Here is a 9,167-nt window from a genome sequence, read left to right as displayed (position 1 = left end):
GATCAAGAAGTTTTGGGGTTCAAGTCTCGTATTGGGACTTTGAGCTCACAGCCCAGGTTGATGGTCCAGTGTTGGGTTGGGTGAGGTTTGGTGTGTGGGTGGGTGGGGGGGAGGAGCGTGCCATCCTTTGTGTGAGATGTTAAGCGAAGGTCCTACGGCTAAGGCTTCCTGGAGCCCTGGAGCTCAGCAGTTAGAGCACTCGACTCTCAAGCAACAGGTCCTGGGTTTGATTCCCGGCCGGGCAGGGTGAAACGTTAGGCAAGTTTCCTTACTCCAGACACACGCCTCTGTTTACCTAACAGTACCTTTATGTACTGTCAGGACAGCAGTGGGTCCTGGAGTCAAGGGGGGAGGCAGAGCGGTAGAGTTGGGTGTCATCCGCGTACACGTGGGAGTTGACCCCATGTCTGTGGAGGATGTCACCAAGAGGAATATATAGATGTTGAAGAGGAGGGGACCAAAGACAGAGCCCTGAGGAACACCGCACGGTGCGGGGACTAGAGGAGAAACCGTTTGTGGAGATGAAGTGGAGACGGTCTGAACCAGTCATGAACAGAACCAAGAAGGTTCCTTACTCCACACGTCTCTGTTTACCTCACAGTAAGTAGGAATCTGGTTGTTAAATGATTGGCGGATCACTTTGCAGAGGTAATAATCCCTTTTAAAAAATGCAAGGATTCTTATTATTACTATGTAAAGTGCTTGGAGGTGACGTGTGTGTGTGTGTGGGGGGGGGGATGGCCGGGCAGAATAACTGATGTTAAATAAGTTCATTTAACAGCTAAATTGCAACTGTGAAATACAGTGAGATGTGGCAATGCATTAACTGCTGTTACACTCTGTCCTCCCTACATTCAAAATGAAAGCTTTGTTGATTAAACGTGAAATTTTAGTTCTTAAACTGTTAGTGGGTGAAACAACTTCCCTCTCTCTCCGGTTCCCCTCCCCCATCTGTCCCCACTCCCTCCGTCAACCCCAACTTATATAACAGCTGCAAATCGCACACATAATAATAATAATAATACTGGCATTTGATACAACGCCTTATCACGTCTTCAAGACGTTTCAAAGCGCTTCACAGGATACACTGTAAAGTTACTTAACTGTGTATTGTGTGGGCAAAACACGGCAGTCAATTGCACACAGCAGCGTCCCACAAACAGTCGTGGATTGAATGATCATATTATTATTTTTCCCCCCAGAAAAGTGATCCCTCAATCAACTAACAACCAGGTTCCTACTGACTGCTGGTAAACAGGTGTGTGGAGTAAGGAAACTTACCAATAGTGTGTCTGTCTGTCTGTCTGTCTGTCCGCTAAGAACACAATAACTGATTTGACGTAGAGACATAATTTATACCCTCTTTGGACAGGTCTTGCAGGGGGAGTATCATGGCTGTATTTTTTCGGGGATTTCCTGTCGTTGATGAGCATCTCCACCCATTCATTATTCAAACTCTTCAGTCGGGTTTCCGTGCTGCCCACAGCACAGAAACTGCCCTGGTCAAGGTCACCAATGACATCCTGACCATCTGTGACCAGGGCTCCCTCTGTCTCCTCGTCCTCCTCGAACTATTGGCCGCATTCGATACGGTCGACCACACTATCCTCCTCCACCGCTTGTCCTCCCACCTCAACCTTCAAGGCCCTGTCCTTGAATGGTTTAGGTCGTACCTCTCTCACCGTCTTCACTTTGTCTCTGCAAACGGCTTTCCCTCCCCCCCCCGCACTGTCTCGTGCGGTGTCCCTCATGGCTCTGTCCTCGGTCCCCTCCTCTTCACCCTCTATATGCTCCCCCTGTGGTGACCTCATCCGCAGACATGGGGTTAACTCCCACATGTATGCGGATGACACCCAACTCTACCTTTCCTCCTCTACCCTCAACTCCACGACCCCGATGTCCTGACAGCTGTCTGTCCGACATCGAGTCCTGGACGAGAGACAACTTTCTTCAGCTCAACGTACGCAAAACTGAGGCCCTCCCGATTGGCTCACGTCAGCGCCTCCGCACCTCAGGCGCTGACACCATCAGCTCCGCACTCTCCACCTCTCAAAGCCATCAGGAACTCGGGGTTCTGTTCGACCCTGAGCTGTCCTTTCTCCCTCACATCCGCACCACAACCGGCACCGCCTTCCATCACCTCCGGAACATCGCCAGAGACTACGGCACTACCTCACCCCTCACGTGGCTGAAACCCTGGTCCACACCTTTATCACCTCAAGGCCGGACTATGGGAACTCTCTCCTCGTTGGCCTTCCCGCCACCTCCCTCCACACTGCAGGTCATTCAGAACTCTGCAGCTCGTGTACTGTCCCTCACCAGGCCTCGCGCCCACATCACTCCCACCCTCACCCTCACCCTCACCCTCGCCCTCGCTCGCCTCCACTGGCTCCCCATCCCCCAGAGGATCCAATTCAAGATCCTCATCCTCACCTACAAGGCCATTCACGGCCTCGCTCCCTCCTACCTCTCCGACCTACTATCCCTCTACTTACCTGCTTGTACCCTCCGTTCCTCTTGCTCCAGTCTGCTCCACATCCCCCGCCCCAACCGCCCTACCATCGGTGGCCGGGCCTTCAGCCTCTCAACCCCGAGGCTCTGGAACTCTATCCCCCAGTGCCTTCGCCGCTTCCTCCCTTTCCTCCTTCAAGGCCGGTCTCAAGACCATTCTCTTTGACCGTACCTTCAGCTCCCCTCTCGACTCTCTACCCCCTCCTCGCTCCCTCCCTTCCCTCCCCTCACCCTGACCATTTCCCCAATGCTCGGGTCCTGACCCAACTGTAAGCGCCTTGGGACATCCTCCCGACGTGAAAGGCGCTCTATAAATGAAATCTTGTTGTTGCTGTTGATTGAACAAGCTCATGGCACATGTCTGGCAGTTTTTCTTAAGGTGGACACACAGTGTTTATGGCATGTTAAATGGTTTGTGAGTGGGTATCATTGATATCTACATTCCATATTGGATCCTTTGGTTGCAAGCTCAGCTGTAATGGATACAGCGAGTTAATAGTTAGCAGAATCAGGAAATATATTGAACTACACATTGATTGTGGATGTAAGAACATAAGAACATAAGAATTAGGGGCAGGAGTCGGCCATTCGGCCCCTCGAGCCTGTGCCCCGCCATTCGATAAGATCATGGCTGATCTCCTGACCTAACTCTAATTACCCGCCCTCTCCCCATATCCCCTAATCCCTCTATTTGTTAAAAATCTCTCAGTCTCAGCCTTGAAGATGTTCGAGGACTGACATCTACAGCCCTTCTGGGGGAGTGAATTCCATAAAGTCACTGCCCTCTGAGTGAAGAAATGTTTCCTCAACTCTGTTCTAAAAGGCTGACCCTTAATTTTCAGACTGTGACCCCCGGTTATAGATTCTCCCACCGGGGAAACAGACCCTCTGTGTCTACTTTATCAGCCCTTTAAGTATCTTATATGTTTCAATAAGATCTCCCCCTAATTCTTCTGTACTATAGAGAATACAGCCCCAGTTTATTCAGCCTCTCCTCATAGGTCAGTCCCCTCATCCCAGGCACTAACCGAGTGAATCTGCGCTGCACTCCCTCGAGGGTGTATGTCCTTTTTTAAATAAGGAAACCACAACTCTACACAATCCTCTCGGTGCGGTCTCACCAAAGCCCTATACGGCTGCAGCGAGACTTCCCTACTCTGGTACTCTAAACCTTTTGCAATGAACGCTAACTGCCGTTCCCCTTAGTTGCTGCTGCACCTGCAAACTAACTTTTTGAGACTGGTGTACAAGGACACCCAAATCCCTCTGAACACTAACACTATCTAATCACTCCCACTCTAGAAAATAATCTTTTTGCATCATCCTCAGAGCTCACTCTCCCACTGAGTTTAGTGTTATCCACGAATTTAGATACGTTACATTCAATGTCCTCGTGTCGATCATTGATGTAAATTGTAAATAGCTGAGGCCCAGCACTGATCCTTGTGGCGCTCCACTAGTCACATCTCCTGCCAATTCGAGAATGACACGTTTATCCCTACTCTCTGTTTTCTACCCGTTGGCCACTCTTCAATCCATGTTAATATGTTCCCATTAATCCCACGGGCCTTAACCTTGTGCAATAGCCTTTGGTCAAATGCCTTTTTAAAATCTAAATATCTACATCTACTGGTTCCCCCCTCTCTAACCTGCAGATACATCTTAAACAAACCTCTAAAAGATTAGTGAAGCATCACTTCCCATTGTAAAGCCATGTTGACTGCCTATTCTTGTTATGGTCTTCCAGGAATCCCAAAACAACATCTTTAATTAAGGACTCAAGAATTTTCCCTCCCACTGAAGTCAGACTAACTGGTCTATAGTTCCCCATCTTTTCTCCCACTCTTCTTAAATAGTGGTATCACGTTTGCAATCTTCCAATCAATGGGAACCGTTCCAGAATCCAGAGAATTTTGGAAGATCAAAGACAAGCCGTCCACTATCTCAGTCGCCACCTCTTTTAAAACCCGAGGATGTAGGCCATCAGGTCCAGGGGATTTATCAGTTTTAAGACCTGACAATTTACCTAAAACCATTTCTTTACTAATATTAATTCCCCCAAGTTGCTCGCTAACATTGTCTTCTTGGTTCCCCTCTATTCTTGGTAGGTTTTCAGTGTCTTCTAAGGTGAAGACAGTAGCAAAGTACTTGTTTAATGACTCTGCCATGTCTTTGTCCCCTACTATAATTCCCCCGTCTCTGCCTGTAGCGGACCCACATTTACCTTTGACAGCCTCTTCCTCTTTATATATTTATAAAAACTCTTGCAGTCTGTCTTTATGTTCTTCGCTAGTTTGCCCTCATATTCCATTTTCTCCCTCTTAATCACTTTTTTGGTTCTCCTTTGTTGATCCCTAAAGTTCTCCCAATCCTCGGGTTTACTACTCATCTTAGCTGTTTTATAGGCTTCTTCCTTTAACTTTATACTGTCCCTCACTGCTCTAGTTAGCCACGGTTGGGCCACCTTTCCTGTGGCATTCTTATTCCTCAAAGGAATACGTGCTCGCTGGGAATTTTGCACTATCTCCTTAAACGTCTGCCATTGCTGATCTACTGTCAAATCCTTCAGTCTAATTTCCCAGTTTATTTTGGCCAAATCCTCTCTCATACCAGAAAAATTGGCTCTACTTAAATTTAAAACCTTTGCTTCGGACTTAACTATTTCTCTCTCTAACTTAATGCTAAATTCCATCGTATTATGATCACTTTGCCTGAGAGGAGCCTTAATTTCCAGTTTGCTGATCAGCTCTGCTTCATTGCACAAAACAAGGTCTAATATGGCCTGTTCCCTGGTTGGCTCCTCGGCAAACTGATCGAGATAATTATCCCTAATACATTCTATAAACTCTTCCTCTATCATACTTTTCCCAATTTGGTTGTCTCAATCTATGTGCAGATTAAAATCGCCCACAATTAATGTTTTTCCTTTGTTACATCCTCCGCTAATTTCTTGGTTTATATCTTGAGAGATACTGTGACTGCTGTTCGGGGGTCTATAAACTACTCCCACTGGAGTTTTCTGCCCCTTGTTGTTACGTACCTCTACCCATACTGACTCCACGTCCTGCTTTTCTGATTTAAAATCTTTCCTCTCTACTGTTTTTATCCCATCCTTTATTAGCAGGACCACCTCACCTCCTCGTTTACCACATTGTCTATCTTTCCTATACACCACGTACCCTGGAATATTTAGCTCCCACCCTTGATCTCCCTGTAACAGTGTCTCGGTGATGGCTACCAGATCATACCCGTTTGTTTCTATTTGTGCAGTTAGTTCATCTCTCTTGTTTTGAATGCTTCGCGCATTCAGATACAGCGCCTTTAATTCTGACTTCGGGCTATAGTCCTATTCACCAGTACCCTATCCCTGGGCTTCCTTTTCCCGTTTGACACCCTTTACTCATCTCCCTGGTTAATCTGCTCTCCCACTTTCGTCGGTCCTAATTTTGATTGTAACGGATTGCATGTGATTGAATTTTCCGCCCCCCCCCCCCCCCACTTAGTAGTTTAAAGCCCTGTCTACCTCCCTATTTATTCATGTTGCCAGGACATTTGTCCCAGCCCTGTTTAGGTGGAGTCCATTCCTTTGGAATAGCTCCTGTCTCCCCCAATACTGGTGCCAGTGGCCTATAAAGTGAAACCCCTGCCCTCCGCACCATTCTTTTAGCCAGGTATTCAGCTCTTTAGTTTTCTTTTGCCTGTACCAATTTGCCCCCGGCTCAGGTAATAATCCCGATATTAACACCTTCGATGTTCTACTCTTCAGCTTAACTCCCAGTTCCCGGAACTTGCTCCTCAATTCGTCCCTCCCTGTCCTACCTACATCATTGGTCCCTGTGTGAATCATAACTATTGGATCCACTCCCTCCTGCTTCAAATTTTTCTCCAGCCCAGAAGTGACGTCCTTCATCCTTCATATATGTGGCAAATATAAAACAAACGTTATAATCATCAGTACAACTGGGACTGTTAATAAGGCTGTTCAGAAATGGCTGACAACAACAACAAATTACATTTGTGTTGCGCCTTCATACTTGGTCAACAAAATATCCACCTCCAGCAGAAAGCAGGTATATTAGAAAGCTCAAATATACGAGAAAAGTAACATCTATTCATGTGGAACTTGGCGGTGTTATTGGTCTGGAACACTTAGAGACTACCTCTACACAGTGATTTAAACTATAATAACATAGCAATGATAACCCACAAAATATACTGTCAAATCCCTTTACACTATATCCCGTGAAGCACTTTGAGACGCCTCAATGACTTAATAAGGCTCTGTATAAAATGTAAGCATTATTAATATTATTATTAATAATATCTTCCATTTAAACCATGTGTTTCTCTCTCTGTGGTTCACGTGAATGTTAAATATCCCACAGTGCTGTTGGAAAAGAGGAGCGAGTTCCTCTCTCTCCCGGTTCTTGGCCAACAATCCCCGGTAGCAGTCCATTCACTTCACAGCTCTTTGTGGGTCCTCGTTGAGCGTAAATCGGCTCCTGCAAAATACACAGTCACTACACTTCACAGTAATGTCCCATTAAGCGCTTTGAGATGTGGATATTGTTGAATCTCAAAGCAGAAAGTGCTTTACAGACGGGGTGAAGGATCAAGGCCTGATGGTGGAGCTGTGGAGGCAATAAGTCTCTCACTGCTTCCCATTCTCCCCCTCCCCCCCTCTCTACCCCCCTCCCTCCTCTCCCCTTCCTTCCCAACGTGGAGGAGCTGCACTGGACAGGAGCAGAGAGGGTCTGTCTGGGTCTCTGGGAGTGAGAGCAATGTGAACCAGACACAGACAGACAGACAGACAGACTGGGCACAGGGGACACACAGCTGGGGTGGGGGGTCACAAAAAGAGAATCGAAAGAGAGAGAAGGAAAGAGGGAGAGAAGGAAAGAGAGAGAGAAGGAAAGGGAGAGAAGGAGAGGGAGAGAAGGAAAGAGAGAGAGAAGGAAAGAGAGAGAAGGAGAGGGAGAGAAGGAAAGAGAGAGAGAAGGAAAGAGGGAGAGAAGGAAAGGGAGAGAGAAGGAGAGGGAGAGAGTGGGAGGAGAGGAGGAGAGGGAGAGAGTGGGAGGAGAGGGAGAGAGTGGGAGGAGAGGGAGAGAGTGGGAGGAGAGGAGGAGAGGGAGAGAGTGGGAGGAGAGGGAGAGAGTGGGAGGAGAGGGAGAGAGTGGGAGGAGAGGAGGAGAGGGAGAGAGTGGGAGGAGAGGAGGAGAGGGAGAGAGTGGGAGGAGAGGAGGAGAGGGAGAGAGTGGGAGGAGAGGAGGAGAGGGAGAGAGTGGGAGGAGAGGAGGAGAGGGAGAGAGTGGGAGGAGAGGAGGAGAGGGAGAGAGTGGGAGGAGAGGAGGAGAGATCATTGCAGAGCAAAAGTCTTCCACCCGCTCGGGTTGTGGTTGTGATTAGTGAACAGATACGTTCCCTTTGGCTTTTGTGTTAGTGAGTGAGAGAGTTAGTGAGTGTGTCAGTCAGTGTGGTGGTGAGTGTGTAAAGTGTGTTGGTGAGTGTGTAAAGTGTGTTGGTGAGTTTGTAAAGTGTGTTGGTGAGTGTGAGGCAGTGTGTTGGTGAGTGTGTAAAGTGTGTTGGTGAGTGTGTAAAGTGTTGGTGAGTGTGTAAAGTGTGTTGGTGAGTGTGTAAAGGGTTGGTGAGTGTGTAAAGTTTGTTGGTGAGGGTGAAGCAGTGTGTTGGTGTGTTGGTGAGTGTGTAAAGTGTGTTGGTGAGTGTAAAGTGTTGGTGAGTGTGTAAAGTGTGTGGGTGAGTGTGAGGCAGTGTGTTGGTGAGTGTGTAAAGTGTGTTGGTGAGTGTGTAAAGTGTTGGTGAGTGTGTACAGTGTGTTGGTGAGTGTGAGGCAGTGTGTACAGTGTGTTGGTGAGTGTGAGGCAGTGTGTTGGTGTGTTGGTGAGTGTGTACAGTGTGTTGGTGAGTGTGTACAGTGTGTTGGTGAGTGTGTACAGTGTGTTGGTGAGTGTGAGGCAGTGTGTTGGTGTGTTGGTGAGTGTGTACAGTGTGTTGGTGAGTGTGTACAGTGTGTTGGTGAGTGTGTACAGTGTGTTGGTGAGTGTGTACAGTGTGTTGGTGAGTGTGAGGCAGTGTGTTGGTGTGTTGGTGAGTGTGTACAGTGTGTTGGTGCACTGTGGATGACCGGTTGGAGAGAGGGGGAGTGAGGGGTTGGGGTTTGTGGCTGTGATTTCCTGAGGGTTTGAAGTCAGAGGGACAGAGGATTGGGGTCGGACTCCGGTGAGTATTTTGGGGAAACTGTTTGTCTTCACAATACCCATTTGCTGCGTTTAGGCGATAGATTTCATTGCGTTAACAGCAGAAAACAGCTCTTATTTAACTACAGAGACAGACACACAGACAGAGACACACAGACAGACAGAGAGAGACACAGACACACAGACAGACAGACAGACAGACAGACAGACAGAGTCACACAGACAGACAGAGAGAGACACAGACACACAGACAGACATACAGACAGACAGAGACAGACAGACAGAGACACACAGACAGACAGAGAGATAGACAGACAGAGAGGCACAGACAGAGAGAGAGTGAGAGAGAGAGACACAGAGATACAGACAGACAGACAGAGAGAGAGACATACAGACAGAGATAGACACAGACAGACAGAGAGAGAGGGACAGAGACACAGA

The 9,167-nt window shown here is 47.8% G+C and overlaps 1 protein-coding gene across 1 annotated transcript in view; it reads left to right on the top strand.

Moving 5' to 3' along the window:
• The first annotated feature begins 8,613 nt into the window (after positions 1-8,613).
• tsku (tsukushi small leucine rich proteoglycan homolog (Xenopus laevis)) overlaps positions 8,614-9,167 on the top strand; it is a 6,185-nt gene continuing 5,631 nt past the window's right edge. The window contains exon 1 of the mRNA XM_042334305.1: positions 8,614-8,748. The gene's annotated coding sequence lies outside the window, so the exon portion shown is untranslated. The remainder of the gene's footprint in view (positions 8,749-9,167) is intronic.

The sequence above is a fragment of the Callorhinchus milii genome, unplaced genomic scaffold (assembly GCF_018977255.1).
Source record: "Callorhinchus milii isolate IMCB2004 unplaced genomic scaffold, IMCB_Cmil_1.0 Scaffold4, whole genome shotgun sequence".
NCBI lineage: Eukaryota > Metazoa > Chordata > Chondrichthyes > Chimaeriformes > Callorhinchidae > Callorhinchus > Callorhinchus milii.
This window is presented reverse-complemented; position numbering and strand designations above follow the sequence as displayed.